General features: G+C 42.4%; 1 protein-coding gene, 1 non-coding gene and 1 pseudogene across 2 annotated transcripts in view; 1 reads left to right on the top strand and 2 right to left on the bottom strand.

Moving 5' to 3' along the window:
- Kcnk10 (potassium two pore domain channel subfamily K member 10) overlaps positions 1-26,223 on the bottom strand; it is a 128,103-nt gene that overhangs the window by 100,297 nt on the left and 1,583 nt on the right. The gene's annotated exons all lie outside the window — the stretch shown is intronic.
- LOC122118709 lies at positions 8,438-8,838 on the bottom strand (annotated as a pseudogene).
- Positions 14,707-14,832, top strand: LOC122118921. Its single transcript, XR_006149471.1, has one exon. It is a non-coding gene; the product is annotated as a U6atac minor spliceosomal RNA (small nuclear RNA).

Here is a 26,223-nt window from a genome sequence, read left to right as displayed (position 1 = left end):
ATAACCATTGCATCTTATTTACTCTGCGTATCCAGCATGAGGTAGAGGGTCTGGCACACTGTAGATCAAAGATAATCTTTAAATAAAAACTTAAGTAGTCAGAATAATGGCCCTCAAAAGTTATCCTTATTCTGATCCCTGGACGTGACAAAAAAAAAAAAAAACACGCTTTACAGAAGGGATTAAATTAAGGATCTTGAGATAGAGGGATTACTGTGGATTATCTGAAAGGGACAGAGGATCACAAGGGACTTTCTTAGAGGGAGTCAGGAGGGCATGAGGTAGAAAAGAGAACACAAGGACCAAAGGAGAGGTTACAGTTGTACAGAATGGAGCTGCAATCAATATGAGTGGCCTTTGGAAGTGACTGGAAGGACAGATTCTCCCCTAGTACCACCAGAAGGATCACAGCTCTGTGGAGATCTTGCCTCAGCCCTGTAACAACCACTTAGAAAATGTGTAGCCTGCAAAAGGATATGGCCATTCATTTGTATTTTTTTAAGTTTGTTATAACTTGTCGTAGCACCGATAGGAAATTAATACAATCAGTGACATTGCAGATGACCCATGCCAGGGGCTCTGTGTTTCAGGTGAATGTCCTCACAGAGATCAGCTCAGGACCAGGGTTCTACTCTTGCCTCCACTGCCAGTCTTACCCCTGAGGCCCAGAAGCATTTAGGTAACTGACCTACTGCCCAGACTTGTAAGCACAATACTAAGTACAAAGATGGAAGAGAGCCTTTAATGGAAAAACCTCTCCAGGGAATTCTTGGGTGATGTTTCTGTGAGGCACAATAACCCCACCCCAACTAATATAACCACAAAAAAAAAACAACCAAATTATTTCTGTATGTAGTATAGTTGCTACACTGAGCGCCAGAAGCAGATGCTTTCATTCACAAAGAAGACATCCATCGAGCAGGTTTGTACAGAAACCCAGCACTCCCCAGAAAGTTCCCTGTAGGTGTCAAGTGGCAGAGAAGCCAATTTTCACCTGGCTGGACTGGGCACTGCTCCATGGTAGCCCAGCAGATGGTCCTCTACCACAGGCATAGGCTGTACTGGGATGATTTCCATCTCCACATGACTTGCACAAAATGTTGTTTTCACCAGAAAAGTATGAACAAGTCAAACACTGCAGAACTAGAAATAGCAGAAAACTCTCCTTTGTCAGGGCAACCATGGCAGGCTCCCCTAAGCCTGTGGATTTCAGTGGATTTCAGACAGTGCACAGGAGCCAGCCTCGGGCTGGTTGCTCTTCACGCAACCTACATAGTACCATCTCTATATTGGACTTCCCTGTCACTTTCATTCAGAGTGTTTTTCTGTCCTAAGGCAATGTTAAATGAAGTCCCAACACTGAAGACTAGGCAGAACCTGCTATGAGGAGGTCAACCTGGTTCAGAAATGACCTGCCACATCCAATCTATGTGTAAGAGAGTTGGCTGGAGAAACAATATTTCTAGAAAAAAAAAAAAGAAATAGCATTGGAGAACACTGTGTCAAAAAAAAAGGGGGGCAGCACAAGATCTGCTGAGAGAGATTAGGGGAGACTGGAAGAAGGAAGTTATGCATCTGAGACCCTGCTGGGTGTTCACTGAGCTGCACTCCTTCTGGAACTTTACCTGTGCGGCTCCAGGGAGGATTGTGAGAGACTTGGAGGGAACTGAGGATGATCACATCCACTCCACAGCTGAGACGTGCCCTCTGGGATGTGTTGTGGTAATGCTCTGGGAAGGAGGCCAAGGTCAGAGGGCAGCAGTAGAGTAGATACTCTATCCTAGCCTGGCATCACAAAGATGTTGAAGGGCTTCTCGTGAGCCAAGTAGGCATGAAAGGGCTCTCCCATCCAGAGGGCACCAGCCAAGGTGACTTTGCCATCTAATCACACTTCTCCCTGCCAGCTGGCTGCAGGGAGCAGAAACTGCAAAGCGAAGAGGCCGGAAATCTGGACAAGGGAAGAAAAAGAAGAGGTGCAGCTGTCCTCATGTCTGTACCTGGCACAGAGAGAAAGGAAGGCTTTGAATTGCATGGGAGGTTGACATTAAAATTTCAATAAAACCGGACTTCTGAATGCCTGAACATGTTAGATGATAACAAAAATATTCATTTCTATGTTCTTTCCTTTTAAAGGTGCCTGAAAAAGTTGTGGGATGTTTCTGGGAGACCACCTAGGGATGGTCTAACAGCAAGTATGAAGAGAGAAGTTGAAGCTAAATAGGCCAGTTTTTGTTTGTATTCTCAACATGGCCAGCCAAGCTACTAAACCGATTACAGGGGTATTTAAAAATAAAAATTATTATACCATACCCTTCTTTTTATGGATCCATATGTCCATGAGTGTGTGTGTGTGTGTGTGTGTGTGTGTGTGTGTGTGTGTGTGTCTATTATCTTTTCACAGTCTTACCCTATAAATTCTAGACTCTTTACTCTGTTTAGTTAAATTTTCCACTCAGATATCTGGCTTCTCAAGTCCCACAGAATCAAAATGGCACAAGTGACTTTAAAGTAATAGCAATGAAGCCAGACACTGGTGGCTCATGGCTGTAATCTTAGCTACTCAGGAGGCTAAGATCTGAGCGTCATGGTTCAAAGCCTTGTCAGGAAAGTCCGTGAGACTCTTATCTCCAATTAACCAGAAAACCAGAAGTAGCACTGTGGTTCAAAGTGATAGAGTGCCGGCCTTGAGCCAGAACTCAGAGACAGATCCCAGGCTCTGAGTTCAAGCCCCATGACCACCCAACTACTAAATAAATAAATAAAATTTAAAAAATAAAGTAATAGCAATGATAATATAACAAAACCTTCCAGTTTCATCTGTCTCAAGAAATGTACCACCCTAATCCCAAGATGTTCAGTTCACAAACCTAAGAGTCACTTCCAATTCTTCTTTTTCTTTCTACCCCCAGCATGTATTCCAGCAGCAGATCTCATAGATTTCATCGCCAAAATATAAACCAAACATATACAACTCTCCCCATCTCAACTGCTGCTCTCCTTGTTCAAACCACCAAGATTCTTTTTCTAGAGTTCAATCACTGCCCAACTGAGTATCGCTGCATCCATTCTCATCCTCTCTCTCTCCTCTCCCACCATCCTCTTAGCACTATAATCCTGCCATGTTGTGGCAACTTGCACTCATTTAGTTTGGGGAAAACACTACATCTTAATGCTTAGTTTTTGGCCTGGTCTTCACTGGCTTGCAGAAGTAAAGCAACTGACCTAGGCTAAGCCAATCAGTGCATTCAGTTTAGCACCACCATTGTAGCCAATTCTAGACAAACCAATCGGGACCAAGAAGATTCCATTGCAAGACTTTCATTTTAGCCTTGGTGAAGTGAATCTTCTCTTTCCTAAAGGATATAAATGGGGAAGAAAAATGAAGCCCTGAAGCCATTGGCATCCATCTAAGTAGTTCCATGAAAGAATTTAGGCCTAAGAACAGAGCAATGAAAAGAAGATATAGAGAAATGAAGAACTATCCAAGCCTGCATGCAACATCTGAGCTCTAGATTGAGCTTCATCTGGACTGCTCAGTTAAATCCAAGCCTGCATGCAACATCTGAGCTCTAGATTGAGCTTCATCTGGACTGCTCAGTTAAAAGAATCAATAGTTCTCTTTGAGATTCTGTTTGGGCACTGGCAACTGATACATTGGCTCTTCCAGTGACTGTGTTTATGCCTGTGAGTCTCGAACATCAATCAACTGAAGAAGCATACAAATATCTCCACAGGGTCACATGAGTAAAAGTCAACAAGAGGTTCTAAGTGGTCTTCAGAACGCCAATCTAGCAGCAAAGTATTCCCTTTAGGATCAATTCGTAACCTGAAACATCATCATTTGTCCCTTTACCCACCAAATCTAACATGCAACTTTAAGGTTACTCTCCAAACTTCTCCTTTCAGGCAGTCTAATAATGTTGCTTTCTGGCCTTGAAAACACTTCAATAGATAATAAATCCTATTTTTAAAAAAATTTTCAAAACATGTCCTTCCCAAAATCATTTAAGAAGGTAAGAAAGAAAAAATTTTAATGAAATCATCTGTGGCCTTTACATAACTTTCTCTTTATATATTTCTTATACTTTATATACTTCTTATATATCTACATATATATATGTTTTATCATATACATATGTGTAATTTTTTATCAGTCATAGGGCTTGAACTCAGGGTGTAGGCACTGTTCCTGAGCTTTTTCTCTCAAAGCTAGCACTCTACCACTTTGAGCTACACTGCCACTCCAGTTTTCTGGTGGTCAATGAGAGATAAGAGTCTCACAGACCTTCCTGACCAGGATCCTCAGCTCTCAGCCTCCTGAGTAGCTAGGGTTACAGAGATGAGCTACCAGCATCTGGTTCATGTATGTATATTTATATTGAAATTTTCTAAGTCACCTCTTAGTGAGATACCGTATCAAGCCAACAAGTGGCTAAGTACATAAGGAATGCTTCCTAATGACCAAAAAATAAAAATCATCACCTTGTTGTGTGTGTGATTGAAGATATTCAGAGGGATGTTTTCTCTAAATTAATAAAAATCAACTCTGTTCTGCCGCTTGTGTGGGAAGACATTAGAAACAGGCCCTGTGAATAACTTAGAACCTGTCCTCCTTCCTAGATTTAAGTAACTCTACTTTTATTGTCTTTGAGATCTTGGAATCTTTATTATAATCAGTAAAATTCAATCCTTACTTTTCAATACCCTGTCGCAAATAACGTGGTGATTTTATTTTTTTAATTCATTAAACAGTTGTAAAAGGGGCTCATCATTTTACAAAGCAATATATGAACAGAATGCACCTTGAGCAACGTCACCCCTTTCAACATTCTCATCCCTCAACCCATCCCTTCCTTTACTTTCCTTAATTTTGTAGTATATACAATGAATTCTTAACCACATTCTCCCTCCCTCCATACCCCATTTTTCCTCTTCATTGTCTACCTCTCTCCCTTGGCGCTACTCCACTGTCTTGCAAGTACCTGTTTCCTGATGCTTATTTTGTTGGGCTTTGACTTTGCCTTTCTAATAAGTTGCACTATTTGAGTTCTCCCTAGAGTCTACCATATTTCAGTTAATACATTTGTAACCACTTGCATGCTACTCAATGTGCTTACTTATAGATTTATAGGCTAATTTTAGCTACCAGAGATGAGGGAAAGCATGTAACCTTTGTGTCGCTGGGTCTGACCTACCTCACTTAATATAATTTTTTTCCAAGTCTTTCCATTTCTTCCCAAAAGATACAATATCATTCTTTCTGATGGATGAGTAAAATTCCATTGTGTGTATCATACATATATATAATATATGATCTATATCACATATGATACAGATCATATATTATATATCATATTTTTTCTTGATCCATTCATTCATTGAGAGGCATCTGGACTGATTCTATATCTTTGCTAAGGTACATAGTGCTATAATAAACATAGTTGTGCTGGTGGCTTAATACAACTTTGTTTTGTGATCTTTTGGATAAATGCCCAGGAGTAGGATTACTGGATCATAAGGTAGTTCTATGATTAGACTTTGAGGAACCTCCATACTGCTTTCCAGAGTGATTGAACAAGCTTACATCCCCATCATCAGTGTATTAGAGTTCCTTTTTGGGGCTGTATCCTCGCCAGGATTTTTTTTTTCTCGAAAATGTGGTGAGGTAGTTGTTTTGATTTGCAGTTCCTTTATGGCCAGAAATGTTGAGTATGCCTTCATGTGTCTATTGGCCATTTTTACTTCCTCTTCTGAGAGTTCTTTCTTTGTTATTAGCCCATTTATTAATTGAGCTGCTGGTTCTTTGAGGGTTTAACTTTTTGAGTTCTATGTATATTCTGGATATTAGCCCTTGTCTGATATATAGCAAAGAAAAATTTTCTCCCATTCTGTAGGCTTTCTTTTTAGCTTGATGTCCATGACCTTTGCCACGTAGAAACTTGAGTCTGGTGCTATGCCATTTACCACGTCTTTTGATTTGTTACATTTCTTAACCCAGTGATTTTAAATGACTCCAAACATTTTAAATTTCCTTAAGGTCCGCATGAGATCAAAATCTAAAGGGAATCCATTGGCAGGAGAACATCTCCACAGATAATAAAAACATAGCTAAAATTGTTCATCAGTTCCCAACGATGGATTGTGAGCTCAACCTCTTCGGATGGGCTATGTTAAAAGACCATGCCACCATGCTCTGGATTCTTAGCTTCCAACAGCACTGTGTGCTCTTTGGGATCTGACTGGTAAAGTGACAAATTCTTGAACCTCAGCCCTTAACTGCCAGGGCCCACTGAACATCTGCCCCTCCAGATGTGGTCCAGCCCAGGCACACACACAAAAAGTCAGAGACATCTATAGAATCATGCTCAATGACCTGATGCTATTGGATATAAGATGTCATAGCCAACTCATCCCTGCTTTCTGGGACCTCACATAACTGGACATAAAATCAAATGCATAATGGGATTCTGCGCAGCACATAAAAAGTAGAGTAGACTTTGACGGCCTTTGTAAACCAAAGACTGACTCTTGGTACTACCATGTATTAACTACATGATGCGAGTGTTCAGTTGACCCTCTCCACGCCCATTTTACACACGTAAGGGTAAGAATGGAGCTCAACAAATACCTAGTTTGCAAAGTTACGACTCTTTTTCAACATTGTGTTTAAAAGGGTAAGGCACTAGATAAGTAGACGCTGCTGTCATCATAGCTCTGGTGTTCACTCCGCCATCATCAGTTATACATGCTGACCCTACTTTCTCCATCTCCCCCACTAAGCACTTTCTGCTGCCTCATACTTCCCCTGTCGGCTTGGATGTCCAATAGAGTTACACAGCAAGGAATTTATGCAGTCTCAAAAAGAGAACAGATAGAGAGACAGAAGACATAGAGAATTTTTCTTCATCTCATTGCTACTGTCTATGCATCTTGAACACATAAGATCCTCATCTACCTTCTGATTTGTACTCAGACACCAACATCTAGATATGTGAGTTGTGGTGTCTCTGGAAAAATGTCAATGTCTAAAACTAGAGAGACTTAGCATTAGTACCAAATTCCAAATGGAGCCATTATATTGTTCAAAGCATACTGCCAAATAGTAATATATACACATTCCCTATCAAACCAAATACACTACCAATTATGAAATACATCATTGTATATAAATACATATCTATACAAAATTCAACTATGATATATCACTAACAAAGAAGTATACTTTGTGACTGGAGATGTAGGTCAGTAGTACAATGTTTGCCTAAACTGTATGAGGCCATGAATTTGATCCCAAGAAGAAAGGAAGGAGGAAGGAGGGACAGAAGGAAAGAGAAGGAAGGCGAAAGGGAATAAAGAAGAGAGAGAGGAGAAAGGAAGGAAGGAAGGAAGGAAGGAAGGAAGGAAGGAAGGAAGGAAGGAAGAAAGGAAGGAAAGGGAGGGAAATGGAAGAGAAAGGGAGAAGGAAGGGGGAAAATACATTCTGATTTTAGAAATATTCAAATACTAAAATCTACATTTTAGAATCAATATGGGACAATAGAACATTTAACAAAACATTAAAAGTACAAAATATGGCTTTTAAGCTTGTTTCTCAGACTCCTGGGCTGATCTTCACAGCCATAAATAAATATTTGTTTAATAAATAAGTCTGTACATGAATAAATGAATTTTCTAACAGCTATATTACCATCTAAAAAGAAAATCATGCTAAATACTATAGTTAAATATTCATCATTTCGCCAACTATCCATTTAAAATTTACTTAAAAAGATAAATGTACTTCATTCTGTACAGTGTGCGGCTACTAAGTTGGAGACTTAGATCTAGTAATAGATTCCAAAATTACAGTGCTTACTTAATAGCCAGTTTCAAAGAAGATCCTATTTTTAAGTATGCAGTAATGAAGATCATGAAAGTGGGGTGCTTATTCAGGAACATCTGGCAGCATCCTCAGGGTGCACTTTAGGTTCCTATTAGCTGAGAGACAACATTGCCATCTTCAATAACTGGGAAGCAGATCCACTGAACAGTCCCCTCTTCCTTCTTCTGTACCACAGTAAATTGGCTGTGCACTTTTCAGATTCCTCCTGGAACTCAGCCAATCCCATTCATGGTGATGAAAATGGTGGCCAGAAAGTCATAGTCTCCAAAGAAGTTTCATTAGGAGAATTCAGCCAACTTCCTGCTTAGAGCAGGAATTCCCATGAATTGCTTTGCCTTTATGCATTACAGTAAAATGGGCACAGCTCCTCCCAGGTACTACAGAAGTAAGCACTACATACAATAAGTATGAGATCAAAACTCTACAAGCAAAGGTGATATAAAACTGAGATGCGGGTTGGGAATGTGACTTAGTGGTAGACTATATGCCTAGCATGCACAAGGCCCTGGGTTCGATTCCTTCTTACCACATAAATATAAAATTAAATTTTTTTTGAGGTTTCAAATATATTTTATTCCTTCAATATATCACATTTTCATTAAGTATATAGGGCTTTCATTCAGCATCGATTATGAGTTGGTTTTGAAATAATTCAGTATTACAGAAGCTGGCATGATTACTGATCTCTCCATTCCTTTGGGGTGACTCTGCCAACTGGGGACAGGTTCCATTCGATTCCAACCTGTGTTGCTGTATAAGTCCATGTAGCAAGACAGAAAGCGATTCCACCAGCTAATATAGCATTACCATATTTGTCATGGAAATCAGGTGCTCTTTTCAGGTGGCTCTGCCTTGCCATTGTTTGCTGAATGCTTCAAACTTGGAGACGGCTTATAGCGTTTTTGGCCAAGGAAAACATCGCGGACCTGTAGCTAAGACAAAAGCAACGGCGGCTGGGCTGGACCACGTGAATTCTCCTTAGGTACCCTTGCAAAGAACCAAATTTTTTTAATGAAAAATAACCATTAAATTAAAAAAAAAAAAAAAACCAGACACAATGTCTCTGGAGAAACATCTAGTGGGACCCTCTTCTCTTGACTGAAAATCCCAGGCACTAGCTAAGCCTTCATTTGTTCTTGTACCTACACTCCCATTAGAGTTCTTCCTGGATGAAGGCAGCACCACACCCACAGCTGTCAATTGTCAAAGTCTTTCAAGATGGAAAACAAAGGATCAAAGTTGATGAATCCTGTCATGTACGTTTCCTTGACAGTAGAGAAATTGAAGAGGAAAAGCAAGGCCCTTATCTTGAAAGGTAACTAAAGCAAAAAGGGCTAGGGGTGTGGCTTAAGTGGTAGAACCCCCTACCTAGCAAACACAAAGACCTGAGTTCTAACTCCACTCCTGTCGACACAAAATAAAACTAAACTACATTAAAAAACAACAACAACAACAACAACAACAGATCATCCCAGCCTAAATGTCCTGTCCTCGGATCTTCCTCCAACCACCCACTCTCACCAGGCCCTTCTGTCCATAGCACTGTTGTAATTTTCTGCATTGCCTGTAACTCCATGAAAAATTCTATTTATTGGGTTAGTGAACTGAAACGGATAACATGAATAAACTAAAAGCACTAAAATGGCACCTCCGTGAAAGCAAGAGAGTCTTAAGAAGAAGACCTTAACTAGCATTGTTAAATGTTCTTACAAAGTCTGAAGTAAAGATGATCATGAGGACAAGGATGGTGGTGGTGGTAACTACTGACTACTGAGAGGTGTGTGTGTGTGTGTGTGTGTGTGTGTGTGTGTGTGTGTGTGTGTGTGTGTGTGTGTGTGTGGTGTGTTTCCCATAAACCTGGAATAATGTCAAAGATCTTACATAGGTTCTCTTTCTAAATCCTGACAAGATCTCTGTCTCCAGAGTATGCATTCATTCTCATTTTTTCAGAGAACAATGAGAATTAGGGAGGTCAGCTACTGTATCTAGTATATGCTAGTTTTAATCTGTGTTTTCTATGTGTGGGAATGGATTTCCCCCAAATCCTGAAGCTGGAAAATGATGAAGCTGAGAGTCCAGTTTAGGTCTGAGTGAATCCAAAGTCTAGATTTATAACCACTCTTCTATACTTGCTCAGATGAGGACTAAGAATAACTGATTGAGATAGACACCCTCTCTGAAAAAATAACCAAAGCACAAAAAGGAAAACCCGAAATACGGCTCCAGTAGCTCAAACTCCAGTACCATCAAAGTTTGAAAAAAAGAAAAGATTAGGCTAGTAATACAGTATCTACTGGTGACCTTGATAAGAGCTCTCTTTGGAAGCATCAGTGGCTTAGAATGTGATGTAAGTGAAGATAGTGACTTCAGACTTCAGATCTTCTTCAGTCATTTTGCTACGCGGTGTGAAAAAAATAGGTGGTGTCTAGACAGGATATAGCGTCTAAGGGAAGTCCATTTATACATTCCTGGGAATATGCAAGTAGAGAGAGAGAGAGAGAGATGAATGGTTTTTGAGAGAGTATCCCAAAGAGCAACTGGGTCCCCAGTGTGGTTAGAAGGGCTGGGCTTCGATTAGAAGACTCACTTCACTCATGAAGGAATGAGGAGGAAACAGTGAGCAAAAACACAGGTCGCTTTGGCAGATTCTATCACAAGAAATCAAATTGTTCTGACCAAAGAAGCAATCAAATTGCTTCTTTTTGTCAGCGTTGTATAGGAGACTCAGAAGAAAACAATGAACATGACTGCATCTGCCTTCTCGCTTCAACCAGTGTGCTTTACGAGACCCAAAAAAGTGCTATGTGTTTCATATCTTCGGGTTTTTGTTGGTGATTTCTCTGTGTCACCTCAGCTCCCCAAGTACAGTACTGATGTGTTCTGTAATGCTCCTAAGTGCATTTATTTACAGAGAAAACATGTGCGTCAGGTAAGCTTCATGCAGGCTGGAGTATTGGTTCTTTATTCAGTGCTGTTGCCATGAGTTCATTGATAAAATCAACAGTATTAGTGATGACCTTAAGCAGAAACAGATCTGAGCCATTGCTGAGAATGTTGTGACCGACCACAGGCCTGCAAGAATCTAAGTCTGTGTTTCTTCTAGAAGTAATAGATCACTATTCTAATTCAGTGGAGGGTCTTTTTAAAAATGTTTTTTTAATTGTTATGAAAAAGATGATATGCAGGGAGGTTACAGTTACGTAAGTCAGGTACAGAGTACATTTCTTTTCAGACAATGTCACCCCTTCCCTTGCTCTTCCCCAGTTTTTCCTTCCCACCCTCACCTACAAGTCGTATAGTTCATTGTCAACATAGTGTCTAGTGAGTGCTACTGCTGCATTTCTTCACCCTTTGTCTCTCCATTCTGTGTGTGCAGCAGCTCTGTAGAACATAGTAATTATCAATAGTAAGAATCAACCCTGTTTCATTTTGTCTCTTTCTGAGGAGAATTATGGACACAAACGGCAAGGCTAGGGCAAGTCGCACCCAGCTTTCTGCAAGCTTTATGGGTCGCTTACTAGTGCTAGGATTCAATGAAAAATGTCTGAGGCAGAGAGCTGTTGGTTGGTTATCACTTTTATCCCCTAGGATCCACTGAACCTGCCTAAGAAGTCCAACATGCTGAGAGCGTACCCTCTCCTTTGCTACTGCCATCAAAGCTAGCTCACTAGAACCGAGGAAAAGATGTGAGGAAAGATAAAGTTTCATCATGTGTCTTCTTCTTACAGCTGAATCTGTAGCAAGAATTTGTGTGGCAGTAGTGTTTTTTGGTTAAAAAAAAGAAGTATCAATAGAGGAATGGTACAAAGAGACACAGGGATGGGAAGGCCACCAAGAAAACTAATAAAACATGCAGCATCAGGCTGCCACCAGGGCTAAACAGAAGTTTTTCCACCCAGGAAACTAAGATCCAATGCAAACCATACTGCTGACTTGTTCTCCCTGAGGCTGCTCATAGACCAGGGCCAACCAGATGCTTCCTTTCCAAGTCATCTTCAGTGAACCTGACATCAGTGAACCTCCCATCACTCATTGCTTGAAGACTGTTCCCCAGTGTTTTCTACCTTCCATGGGAACAGCAGATGAGGTTCAAGATAAAGCAATCCATGGAAGTACTGCAGTAAGAAGTGGGTCAGCATATACCGAAGGAATAAGAATGAAAGGAAACAGGTCCTGGCCTGCCGCTGCTTCACGTAGAGCTGACGCCTGAAAGTCATGTATCAGCTGAGATCAGGAATGGGACCACTTCCATAAGAAACCTCCAGCCGACCAAATGCTTAGACAGCAAGCACGTACCTGCAACCAAGGCCTGGAGTCATCGTGTGCTTTTGGATAATCAGCTGACTAATGGCTAGTTCTCACTAGTTCTAAGTAAGGTTTTGTTTCTAAAGGAACACAGAAGTACACGAAGTTAGTGTCTTACGTACCGAAGCAGTATGAGGGGACCATGGGGGAAGACTGGTACTTCCCAGCATGTGCTGTCTCGCTGCCATTGACTAGTTTCCAGATGCTCAGTGAGGTCATGGCTCTGCCTAAGAGCCCCCTGGTACTATGCCCTTTCCTCCCAAGAACACCTGTGCCCATCCATACTGTGTCCTTAGCAACTAGATAGCTCAAAAGTCTCTTCTATCTTCTTTTTCTTTTGTGGCAGTACTGAGATTTGAACTCGAGGCTTTGTGCTTGCTGGGCAAGTGCACTCACTACCAGTTAGTTGAGCCACACTCCCAGCAATCCCTCCCAACTTCTGAAGTGAGTTGAATCTGAATAGGGCAAGCCTTGGACGTTTACATCACATGTGGAAATCTGTCTTTGGTGCCCTTCAGGGCACTTCCCCTCTGGGCCTTCGGTCCACTCCCTGTAGGGCACCTCACCAACACCTATCTTAAAAGATGTTAAGAGTCTCACGGACTTTCCTGCCTGGGCTGGCTTTGAACCATGATCCTCAGATCTCAGCTTCCTGAGTCGCTAGAATTACAGCCATGAGCCATGGGCTGGCTCCCAGTCACTCTTGATGCTCTCTCAGAAGCAATGAACTTGGCTGTCTCAGTGGGCACTGAAGAGGTAGTAAGATACCCTGAGGGACTCTTATTTGCACTTTAACAAGCTGTGTTGTGGAGATGAGGAATTAATCTATATCTCTATTGATATATTTATTATGGTGCATAGCAGTTACTGAAAAAGGCTTCTGTGTCCGTGGGCAGACTGCAACTTCTCTAGTTGCACAGCCTCAGGCTCTCTCATTTGTGTCCAGCCCCGTTTCTGCCAGCAATCACCCCGTGATCAGACGGATGAATGGCAGCACCGGGTGGGGCTGAAGGCTACTGGTGGTGGTGGGAAACAGTGTGGGTCAGGGTGGACAGACTTAGGGTTCCTCCGGCCCCTCCCGCTGTGGCTGTCTGCTCTGCCTGTCTTTAGAACTGAGTGCAGAGCTTACTGCCTGACGGGCAGGCATTCATGCTCCTATAGAATTTTCTCTCACAGACCCCGCTCATTAATTCAGTCTCTGGGGAGACCATCTGAGCTGCGGCCACAAGGACAGGCCTGGCAGGGGGTCCCATTATAAGCAAAGAAGAAATACCTCAGTGTTAACAAGACCTCCAGACACACCAGAAACAAAGTAACTGGAGAGATGGAGGGAAAACTGGCCATTTCTATTAGGCTCATTATGCAGGACTGGTAGCTGCATGCTTTCAAGAGAGGCTTGAAGAACGGAGAATACGGTTTATTGCTTTGTTTATCCCAGATATGTACACTATCATAGAAGCCAGGTCTGAATAGCAAATCCAGGGAAAAGATTCTCTTCATTCATAGAAATTGACAATGCAGCTGCCTTTGCTTTAAGACATAACTCCCAATTGCAACCAGAGCACTGGATTTGGTTATCCTAAACCAAAGCTGTCAAGAGGAGCTCTTTCCTGCCTAAAAGTTTCATCATTTCCCATGATTCTAACAAAAAGACATAGACCCCAGGGCAGTCCAGCACTCAGCCTCATATCTGCCATATCACAGACATCTTTTATAAGCAGTCACTGCGTCGATGATTCCCTATAAACCATTTCATCTTCAAAATCAAAATTCGGTATATCAACCTCCAACTTCCCACCATCTCAGGCCTTCCCATTATTTGTGTGTGTGGAGGTGTAGGGGAAGACTCCTTCATATAACCCTGTATAATCCGAAACCCACCACCTCACCCTCGGACCACCACGCCACCTCACCACAGCCCCCAGGCAGTACCAAAATCCACATGTCTTCACCAAACACTACAGGTTACATCTCCATGTTTCATTGGCCTTCTCTATTCTTTGAGAACACATCCAAAAAGCTCAAGGTTTGAACCAGACTGCGAGTTCAAGGTTAAGTATCAGGCCAGGTGCTGGTAGCTCAAACCTATAATCCTGGGCACTCAGGAGGCTAAGATCTGAGGATCTGGGTTCAAAGCCAGTCTAGGCAGAAAAGTCCTTGAGACTGTATCTCCAATTAACCAGAAAAAAAGCCACAAGTAGAGGTATGGCTCAAATCATAGAACACCAGCCTAGAGGAAAAAAGCCAAGCAAGAGTGAAAGCCCTAATACTAGCATAAAAAAATTCATTAAATTAAAAGTGAGACTTAAAGAAGTATAAAGATATCCCTCTTGGTCATCCAAAGCATGACAAGTCAAGATGTGGTAAAGACACCTGCACATCCATATTCATTGCTGTACTAGTCACAATAGCCAAGTTAGGGAAATACCCCAGATGTCCTACAATGGGTAAGTTGATGAAGAATATGTGGTACCTATACACAGTGGAATTTTACTCATCCATTAGAAAGAATAATATTAGTGTTGTATAAAAGGAGAGAGGGCTAGCACTCCCCTGGACAAGGATGGAAGAGGCCCGTGGGCCTAACAACATGCATACGGTTAAGGCATTGCCACCTACGTCGTGGCATCTAAACATCGTTTTTCAAGAAAATGTGGTATATATACACAATGGAATTCTATGCCTCCATCAGAAAGAATGACATCGCCCCATTTGTTAGGAAATGGAAAGCTCAAAGAAACATAGGTCCCATGGTTTCCCTTATTTGCAATAACTAGTATATGTCTGGGACAAGCAGAAAAGGTTAGATAAGATGATGTCAAGTGAAATGAATCCCAAGATAGGGACAGAAGTGGTTTTTTCTTTCTTACTATTGTTTCTAATGTCATTTATAAGATACCATGTGATTTTTTGTTGCTTTGTATGTCCATCCCCCACAGTATAACACCAGTTTTCACTGTATTTGATGTTGGTATAATTTGGGGAGGGGAAGGGAAAAAACAAAATGCTTAAATAGGGATGCAGGTTGACCCATGGCAACAGTGAGATGTGCAAGACACTATATTGAAAAACAAAGTTTACGATTTAGATGTGGGGGAGGGGAGGAAGTGTAGTTGTGGAGGTGGGAGGGAAGGGATGGTAGGGGAAAAACAAAGGAGGAAGTAACAATGCTTGATAGGAAATGTACTCATTACCTTACTCATGTAACTGTAACCCCTCTGTACAGTATTTTCATAATAAAAACCTTATTTTAAAAAAATAATATTATGTCATTTGCAGGGAAATGGATGGACCTAGAACAAACCATGTTAAGTGAGGAAAACCAAGCTCAGAGAGACAAATGGCATGATTTCTTTCATATGTATAAGCTAGACCTAAAATATAACTCTGTATGATACATACTCAGGGCTCAATGCATTTACCAAAATAAACTGACAAAAGGAAGGTAGACTTAGGCAAGGAAACAAAAGGCACAACTCCTCTGAACAACTAACATACTACTTACCAAAATGAATACCAGGAAGTGAGAACATGTTTTGGGGGTAGGTAAAAGGGGCACGGGAACAGAAGAAGCGTGAGCAAGTGTAGACATTATATCCAATGTACATTATGTAAAAAGTGAACTATGTAACTAGAGGGTAGGGGACAGAAGGAAGAAAACAGGGGAGAAGAAAGGAAGGAGTAACATTGACCAAGAAGCATTGTACTTACAACCTGACTTACAGAATTATTACCTCTTTATACAACTACTCAATAATGATTGTTTAATGGGACTTCAAGAAGTGTAAAGTTAGCTACAATTTAAAACTGCCCAGAGTAGAAGCCATCCTGTGGAGAAGACAGGGATGGGTCCCGGGATGAAGGAATCAAGCACTAGAGAGTAGGCCCAGTGGCACATTGGCATCCTGAGGGCTTTTTCCATCTGCCCTTAGTTGCTATGGTAACAGACACCATGAGCGCTGGCTTGGGACGTGACTAGAGCCTCCAGCAGCCTCATTTACACACACATACCCTGCCTTAGACCCTGTCTTTGTCACTTTGTGTGGGAAGTGACATTTTCAACAATGTCCGGCTCCCCATCATTCTCAAGTCCATAGTGGCACTCTAAAAAAAAAAAAAACAAACTTCACTCTTCTCTGCCCAGGTCCCAGAAACCCAAACTTCCTTCCCAATACCAGGCATGGAATGCTGGGAAACATGGAAACCTTAAGACATCAGATCAGGCAGGATGCTGCCTCCAGCAAACCACATTCTCCAGAATGTACCGAGAAAGTAATGAGAGCATCAAAACAATGTTTACTGGAAATAGGACAGCAAGGGCCAACTGCCCTCTCTCCACTGGTGGCTTTCCCCTGTGTGTGCCCATCACCCCCAGACACACTGCCCCTGCCATCTTGGCAGAGTTCTGGGTTGTCATACCATTCAGACAGTGGCTGTTGTCAGTATGGAAACACACCAAACACACAGACACCCTCTCCTATCACTCAGCCCAGGGGCCAGACTGCTTTTTCTGGCTTTATGTAAGCAAGCGGGGTTTGCAGTCACTAAATCATTGAAAGAAGGAAGCTTGTAAAGAATTTAAAAGAGAAGACAAAGATTTCACATTCAACCTCTTTGGCTTCACAGTGAGGAAAATGTGTATATTGATCAAGCAGTCATTTTTTTTTCTTTTGTTAATCTTTAACCAATTTATACATCATGGTCCCCACATCAGACAGACTTGATAAACAGTTTCTGCACTTAAATAACACAGAACAGAACATGTGGACTGGTAGTTGTATTAGGATATATTATGAATCCATGTATTCGTGCTCTTTATAAAGCATAATCATGCTCACTCTCTTTCGAATATCTTTTCAAGCAATGGGTGAAAGGAAAGAAGAAAGAGAGCTAAATGAGCCAGGGTTTGTGGTTACATGGTAAAGGCAGAGATAACCAAAATTCAACATACTTCCCACCACAAGATTATTAGACAGCAGCATACAAGGTAGAGGTAAGAGCTCAGGTGTTAAACTCTGACAGACCCAGTTTCATGACAGACCGGGTGTTCATGTAGACCGGGTGTTCATGTAGGTAACTGTGAGCAAATGAAGCTCTGGGGGGGCCTCCATTTCCTCATTCCAAAAGCAACGACAATCATTTTGCCTGTGTCTTTGGATTACGAAGAGGAGGACATGACATAATGACTCTAAAGCTCTTGGCACTATGTATTCATAGTCAATAAATAACAAGAAGAAAATGCTTACGATGGTTTTTAAATATACCCTCAAATTCTTTGACATTCCTCCCCTTCCTGAGTTTAATCAATCCCACTGCTCCCTAAATGTAGGCGAAGCTTAGTGGCTCACATCTAATAAAATGATGTTGCTCAACATTGAGATTCCACCTCACCCCAGTTAGAATGGCTAAAATCAAGAAATCTAATAACAACAGATGCTGGAGGGTATGTGGCCAGAAGGGAACCCTACTGCATTGTTGGTGGGAGTGTAAACTTGCTCAACCACTTTGGAAAGCAGTATGGAGGTTCCTCAAAAGACTCCATATAGAGCTCCCCTATGACCCAGCAATCCCACTTTTGGGCATTTACCCGAATGATCACAAACAAGACCATACTAAAGCTACCAGCGCAACTATGTTTATTGCAGCATTATTTACCATAGCTAAGATATGGAACCAACCCAGATGCTCCTTAGTAGATGAATGGATCAAGAAAATGTGATATATATATATATATATATATATATATATATATATATATATATATATATATATGTGAATTCTCTGCCTCCATCAGAAAGAATGACATTGCCCCATTTGTTAGGAAATGGAAAGCCTTGGAAAAAATTATATTAAGTGAAGTAAGTCAGGCCCAAAGAAACATAGGTCCCATGCTTTCCCTTATTTGCCATAGCTAGTATATGTCTGGGACAAGCAGAAAAGGTCAAAAGCTATGTACATATGACCAGATAAGCAAAATGTTAAGCAAAATGAACCCCAAGATAGGGACACAAGTGGTTTTTTCTTTCTTGCTATTGTTCCTAATGCATTTATAATGTACCATGTGATTTTTTTTGTTTCTTTGTATGTTCCTCCCTCATGGTATAACCCCTGTTTTGACTGTATTTGATGTCGTTGCCCTGTATATACACTTCTCTAGCTTGCGGAGGGGAAGGGAAAAAACAAAATGCTTAAATAGGTTGACCCATGGTAACAATGAGATATACAAGACATTATGTTGAAAAACTAACTTTACAATTTAGGCAGAGGGGGGAGGGAGAGGGGGAGAGGGTAGTTGTAGAGGTGGGAGGGAAGGGAGGGTAGGGGAAAAACAAAGGAGGTGGTAACAATGCTTGATAGGAAATGTACTCATTACCTTACTCATGTAACTGTAACCCCTCTGTACAGTATCTTTACAATAAAAACATATTAAAAAAAAGATGTTGCTGTAATAGTGTCTGAGTATACCATAAGGTATTATTGCAATCTATATTTTACCCAGAAGAATGCTAAGCAGGCTCACAGAGGTTAAGTGATTTGCCCAAGTTCCTATAGTAGTATGACCCAAATGTCTCTCTCCTCAAATCTTGTCATTCCCATTCAAATCCCCAGGGAGATACTATGAGGTTGTGGGCCCCTAAGGAGTGATTAGGTCCTGAGACCCTCTTAATGGTATCAGTGTCTTTATAAAAAAAGGTCTCAAGAGAGATCCCCTCACTTCTTTCATCAAGTGAGGACATAGTCAGAAGTCGTCATCTATAGGCTAGAAAATGGGCCATTCAATCTCCTTGTACTAGGACCCCGATCTTGGTCTTTTCAGCCTTAAAAGAAGCAAGAAACAGCCAGGCGTCGGTGGCTCATGCCTGTAATCCTAGCTACTCAGGAGGCTGAGATCTGAGGATCACAGTTCACAGCCAACCTGGGCAGGAAGATCCATGAGATCATGTGGCTCCACTCCTCTTTAATCTGGTTTAAGAATGCGAGAATACCGGACCTTGAATATTGAAAGTCTATGAGAGATCCCAGAGGGAGGGAGTCTGCTATGGGTCACCCTCCTGATCATCTGGGAGGGTCATGGATGCTTCTCCAGAGAGGCTGAGCAGATGCTCATCCCAACACCCCAGTTGGGACCCCTGTAAGCCTAAGTGGACAAACTCCTAGCACCCTTGGCATACTCCAGCACTCTTCTAAGAGTCGTTCATTTACCCTACATAGCAAACCTAGGATGTACTGGCTATAATTCTTCCATCCTACAGATGAGAAGACCAAGACGCAGAGACATGAGGCAGCTTGTCCAAATCAGTTACTATTAACTACATAATGCACCTCAATTTAAAAAAAATATGGCCTTAATCAACAGCCTGACTCCCTTCTTTTCCACTGGAGTGGTAGGACCAGCTCTGGATCCCAGGTCCTCCCTCACTGACATTGTACAGACTGTGACATCTTGCCTTGAATCAAGGTTAAATGGCTGTCATCAGCACTTAATCTCCTATCAGGTGGTCATAGAGACATTCATGCTCCACCAGATCTCCCCTCACGACTTCCCATTTGGCTCCAAATACAAAGCATAGAAGTGAATGCCTTTGACCCAAAGCAATACTGTCAACAGTAACATCCAGGAGCTGACCCAGGCTGATCCATGGTTAAAAGGGGTAAAAATAGATGGTATCCAGTTACCAATAAATTCACAAAAATCTTTTCATCTCTCAGCTTTTCCTCACCATTTTTCTGCATTGTTTGGTGCCTGCCTTCTTGTCTCCCATGGCAGAGAAGGTGAATGCTCAATTGTCAAATATCAGACCTGACACCCAGCATCTGTATACAGCCTGTTGGGATCATGTCACATTAAAGTCAGTCAGTTCCACTATGTTATTGTTGTCCCGCTAAAATACTTGGTGTATTGTAACTCTGGGGACCTCCATGTCTGTTTGTACATATGAAACTTCTTTTCTCACTAATAACAGTGTTGCTAGATTACATGTCAGAATTACAAATATGAGCACTTCAAGCCGATCGACAAAGATCAAAGGTCTCTGTTACCCAAGCATATCTCATTGTCTCTTCCTGTATCTTCCTTTTTAAACTGAAAAAAAATGCTAGGTGTGGTCATTTCAGAAGGAGAAGAAATTGAGGCTTCTCTGCAGAAGACATAGCAAATGAGAACAGAATGAAACGAGAATGTGGTAGGGACAAAGGAAGTAAAGAAGAAAGGGAGGAATGAAGGGAAAGTGCCTATTATCCTCTTACTATACATAGTAGCAAATCTTATGTTTTCTTCCTCAATGCCATTTTCCACCTTTCCATTCTGCTTCCAATTTCCCTCCATGGAAAGAAGGAAGTGATTGAAAAAAAGTATTAGCAGTACAAAAACTAGAATTCCTTTCAGTCTAATCATTCCCTAACATGGCTCTCTCAAGCTCTAATGCCCACCCTCTTACACTTCTGAACCTACAGATGGCAGAGGAAGAAGACACAATCTGGCAATGGCTGTCATCCTCAACCCCTTTCCTTCAATCTTAAGTGGAGGATTATAAAGTCCTCCATTTTCAATGGCATTTAAGAGAAAGGAAACAAATCTCAAACTTTGCCCATAAACCACAAATAAATGTTCTAGAGTGTAACACCAGCAGCTTTCCCCTGAGAGGAGCCAGGGGACCAGAAACCAGGAGTAGATGGGCTCCTAGACTTCCATTATTAGTATGGACAGAAACCAGCCAGGGGAGTGTAACAAACACGGTAGACTTTCCCAAGGCCACAGTCAGGTAGATTCCATAACCAAGCCATGCAGTGTTGAGCTGCTAACCAATTCTGACCCTATCTGAGCCACTCAACCATTACCCTTTATGAAAAGAACCTGAGTTTTTAAAAAGAGACTCAGATTTGCTCACCTTTCTGCTTCTGCCAAGGGAAGTGAAACCTTCTAATTAGCTGTCAGTAAACTGCTCTCTCGCTCTCGCTCGCTCTCTCTCTCTCTCTCTCCCCTACCCCCTTCCTCCTTCCTTCCCTTCACCCTCACTTTGTGCTGGTCCTGGGGTTGAACTAGGGCCTGGACACTGTTCTTGAGCTTCTTTGCTTAAGGCTACTGCTCTACCAGTTGAGCCACTCTCCTCTTCAGCTTTTTGATGGTTAATTGAGGATAAGAGTATCACAGACTTTCCTGTCTGGGCTGACATTGAACCACAATCCTCATATCTCAACCTTCTGAGTAGGTAGAATTACAGGCATGAGTCACTAGCACCTGGCTCTCTCCTCTCTCTTTCTTTCTCCCTATCCCTCTTCCTTTCCTCCTCCCTCTCCCATCCTCCTATTGACTAAAAGTAAAATGGAGCTCACTAGTTCACTGTACAATATTAATTTGCATTGTATCTCAGCTCCAGGGGAAGGTTCACAACTGGGGACAAGATTCATATGTGTGTGTGTGTGTGTGTGTGTGTTCATACTGGGGCTTGAACTCAGGAACCTGGTGCTATCCCTGACCTTTGTCACTCAAGGCTAAACCTCTACTACTTGAGCCACAGATCCACTTCTGATTTCTTGCTCGTTAATTGGAAATAAGAGGCTCACAGACTTCCCTGCCCAGGCTGGCTTCAAACTTTGATCCTCATACCTCAGCTTCCTGCCCAGGCTGGCTTCAAACTTTGATCCTCATACCTCAGCTTCCTGAATAGCTAGGACTACAGACATGAGCTCCCAGTATCCAGCCAAGACTGTATTTTTTAATGCACCTGATTCCAGAGAACACCAAAGCACATGTATTCTGGAAATTAGATGGAACAACAAACCCAGCCTACTCAGCATGCATTCCAGCCAGTGATTGCTGGGATTGGCAAAGCAATGATGACGTTTCCTTAGACCCCAGTGGAAAAGAAGTCTAAGCTAAATCTTGGCCCAGAAGCTCTTTGGACCATCATTCCTCTGTACTTTCTAGGATAATTATGGTGATTTGGGTACATTATCAATCTCATTTGGAAAGCAGTCTGGCTGAAATTGGATAGCACATCAAAAATAGATGGTTTTCTTTCTAGAAAATCTATACTAAGCTAATGTGTGTTTGGAAACAGATTAATAAAAACAGCCCCTTCAGACACTACGTATATATGGAATCCATTCACATTGAATCTCCTTCCAGCCAGGACCTGGCTGCTCAAGTCCTGGGACATGAAGAAGACAGTTTGTACAAGTACAACCTGCTGAAAACAACCGGTGGCTTGGGACTGGCCAATCATAGGAGACACAGTTTCCTCTAAAACACCCAGAGAAAATTTTAAGGTATACCTTCTTCTTAGAAGAAATGGGAAACTGTGGACAAAGGCCCTAGAAGGAAGGAGAACATGAGGGAAAATGCTCTGAACGAAAGCATCAAAAGGCCTCGGTTGGGCCCCATTCTGTCTGCAGCTTTGGACCTCAAACAAGGTATCTATCCTTCCAGCCTTTCAACTTACCATCTGTAAGTCCGAGGCTCTAATATCTTCAAAAGCAGGGTTCCTTAAAGGGCAATGAAATCATTTGTAAAAAGTGTTCTGTAAACTGAGAGGTGCTTTATACACACACACTTGCTCACACACACACACACAGAGGAAAAGCCTCTCTGGAATTCTGTGATCATTTATAAAAAGTGCTCTGTAAACTGAGAGGTGCTTTACACACACACACACACACACACACACACACACACACACAGAGAGAGAGAGAGAGAGAGAGAGAGAGAGAGAGAGAGAGGAAAAGCCTCTCTGGAATTCTGTGTTAAAAACATCCACTAAAACTGCAGCTTTCTTTTAAACAATCCATCTCTAGTTCTGTGGTTTTGCTTCTTTCTTGAGTGGACACAAGTATCTAAAAATAGCTGCCCGGCCAGAGCTGCTGTGGTCCATCAGTAACAGAACGCTGATCATATCTTTGTCAGGCTACCTGAGCCCACCACCATCTCCACCTTACTCCCTCCCCTTCAGCCTTCTCACTCTTGGTAAACAGGGGAGGAAAGGGCAAAAAAGGGACACTGAGGCCTGAGACTAAGTGACATCAGTGTCCTTTCTGAAAGTGGATTACTTAAAATTTATCTTCTCTTCTCCTTCTTTGCACCTTGGCATCTGTAGTCAGAGACGGCCTGGATTTTACATGATTCTCAGAGCCTTGACTCCTCTTGGATCCATTCATTGATTCATTCATTCAATAAAGGACTGCTGAGTTCCTTACTGGGTGCCAGGCACGTCGTGGGGCACTGGGAGTATGACAATGAACCAGACAGGCTAAGTCCCTGCACATGGTGGAGTTCACATGCTGGCATCAAGTGTGACACAGAAGAAAGAATATTCCAGATCACTGAGGAAAACTGCAAGCACAAAGGCCCTGAGGCAGAGACTAGGATGATTTATTTGAGAAAAAAAAAAAAGCCAAGTGGCTCCAAGGTCACTTGCAGGAATAGAGAAAGCCAGAGAGAAGGCGATGTGGAAAGACCCTTTCTAACACAGACAGAAAACGAAGCCCAGACAAGCTGTGAGCCGCCCAGAGTCACACAGCGAACTGTTTCCACCGCTCATTCTAGAGCCTAACTCTTCAGCCTTCAAATCCAGACTTGCTTAACCCTATATTGATCTGTCTGCCTCGAGCCATAGGAAGACTCTTTGCTGCTCTCATTAATGTTTAAAAGCTCTGAATCTCAACAACAACAACAACAAAAGCAAGCCAGCCCACATTTTAAGCAGAGAGGGATTGCTTTTGACTTAAGTCGCATGTAAATTCTGCTGTGACAGCGAAGACTTAGCACCAATCTACGTCTGTGCAGGTGCTCCCGAAACAGTCCTCCTATTTGTGGAAGGCTGGCTTCTCTAACTACGGAGAAAGGACATAGCTCACCAGAGTCTAATCGCTTTATATTTAAGTCTTTTTTTTTTTTGCACCTCCACCTCTTGATAGTGCTCTGTTTAATTCACCCAAGCGCAATCAAAGCCAATCTGTTCTAAAACTACCTTCATCTGATGCCTTTAAATTGACAGGTAATGTAGCTGTGAGCAAAACATCATAATTACAACTTCCTTCCTCAACCTAAGGGTTGTCTGTTAACAGCAAAATCCTGTAGACCCTGTAATGTGAACTATCCTTCCACTTTTCCCATTGCTATGCTACATCCCCCTTCTTCATCCTGTTAAGCATCCTTGGTGTGTGAACCTCAACCCACACCCACAGTCTAGCCACAGCGTGGTGCCTTTGCTAAATGGGTAAGTGGAGAAAGGAGCAAAGAGGTAAGTCACTGCCTTCTTCCTCCTCACGCTTCCCATTCCCCTCTCTTTCTAACTCTTTCCATTTCTTTCTCTTCTTTTCCCTCCTCCAACAAATTTTTTCCAGTCTGGGGACTCTGGAAGACCAGAGACAAACTAGAAGAGTGCTTAAGAACCTCGATAGATGGTAGTCCATTATACCCCACCAAACAGGATCAAAAGGATAGCCCTAAGATGTTTGTAAAGATAAAGTGTATTAAAATACACAAAGCATTAGACTGGTATGTGGTGCACGATTCTATCCAGGCGTGAGACACACCACCCACTCCCCACCCTCCTCCTGCCCCTGTGGCCTAGCCAGGACATGACTGTCACCTCCACCTTCAGGACAGCACATGTGGAATACCATCGCCTCACTGAAAGGCAGCTTAGTGTCCTGATGGCAAGTGAGCGTTAGATGGGACAATCATGAAGTCAAGTAAGTATTGTAAAAATAACTATGAAGTAATACACATGAAGCATCTGGTGAGCTTCTGCACTCACTGTTGTTTTTATTGAGGGTGTGTGTGTGTGTGTGTGTGTGTGTGTTTGGTGCCAGAGTCAGGGATGGAACTGAGCTCTCGCTCAGCTTTTCCACTCCTGGCTGCTGCTCTACCACTTGAACCACATCTCTATTCCAGTATATTTGCTGATCGGAGATGGAGTCTTGCAGTCTTTTCTAGCCTGGGCTGATTCCAAACCAAGATCCTGCCTATCTCAGTTTCCTGAGGGAACCACGACAAGGTTTAGCGGTCTCTTTTATAATCGCCCTGAGGGCTGTAACTGTAGCTGTTCCCGGCCCACTTTCTTCACTGTGTAAGGCTAGAAAGTATGAGAGATTCATGTGCAGGCATCCCTGGGACATGAAGATATACAATGATGATCCACCCGGAGTGGATTTGAAAAGCTCCAGCCTGCTTCACAAGGTAAGTCCCACGGTGATCCCTCTACCAGAGGCCCTGGAAGCTCTCCACGGCCTCCTTAGACAGCCACCCCTGACACACCCTGGACACACACAGGCCATCTCCCACTCAGCCAGTCCTCGGCTGCACACCTGCATTTTCTCTACCATGGCCCTGACCTGGTGGCCCGCCCAGTTGTTCCAAATGGTGACCACTCTTCATTCACACACCACCTGTGCATTTCATGTCCTTTCTAGCTCAGACTCCATCCACTTCTCCATCCCCTGTGGCTACCATCCCCGCCCTTACACCACTGCATGTGGTCCGACATAAAAAGAAGACCAACCTGGCGCTGGTTTTGAAATGTACTTCAGATCACAGCACTCTTCTTCAGGGCTTAAAATAAAGACTATGCTCTCCCTCCCCTCCCTCCCCCTCCCCCTACTTCCAACACTAGGGCTTTAGAATCTGTTCCTATGCATCTCCTATTCATGTCTCAAAACACACAGGCTCCCTTGGTTTCTGCTCCAATCATGGGAACCTCCTTTTATTTCCTGATATACACCTACTCTTTCTGCCCCAGATCCTTTGCACTTGCTGACTCCTCTTCTGTAAATACTTCCTCTTCTCATTGGACAAATGACTCATACTTACTTCTCAGGGAAGCCTTCTCTGACCATCTCTCCCTTGGTCTTTGTCTATGCCTTTGATCTAACGTTCTTAAAACTTCAGTGAAGCTGTACACTAGTGGCTCATGCCTGTAATGCTAGCCATTCAGGGGGCTGAGATCTCAGGACCATGGTTTGAAGCCAACCCTGGGCAAGAAAGTCTGTGAGATTTTTAGCTCCAGTTAACCAGCAAAAGGCCAAAAGTGGACCTA

This window comes from Dipodomys spectabilis, unplaced genomic scaffold (genome assembly GCF_019054845.1).
Source record: "Dipodomys spectabilis isolate Male_0828 unplaced genomic scaffold, ASM1905484v1 ptg000157l, whole genome shotgun sequence".
In the NCBI taxonomy this organism is placed as follows: Eukaryota; Metazoa; Chordata; class Mammalia; order Rodentia; family Heteromyidae; genus Dipodomys; species Dipodomys spectabilis.
Note: the sequence above shows the minus strand (reverse complement) of the source record. Positions and strands in the feature narration are given on the sequence as shown.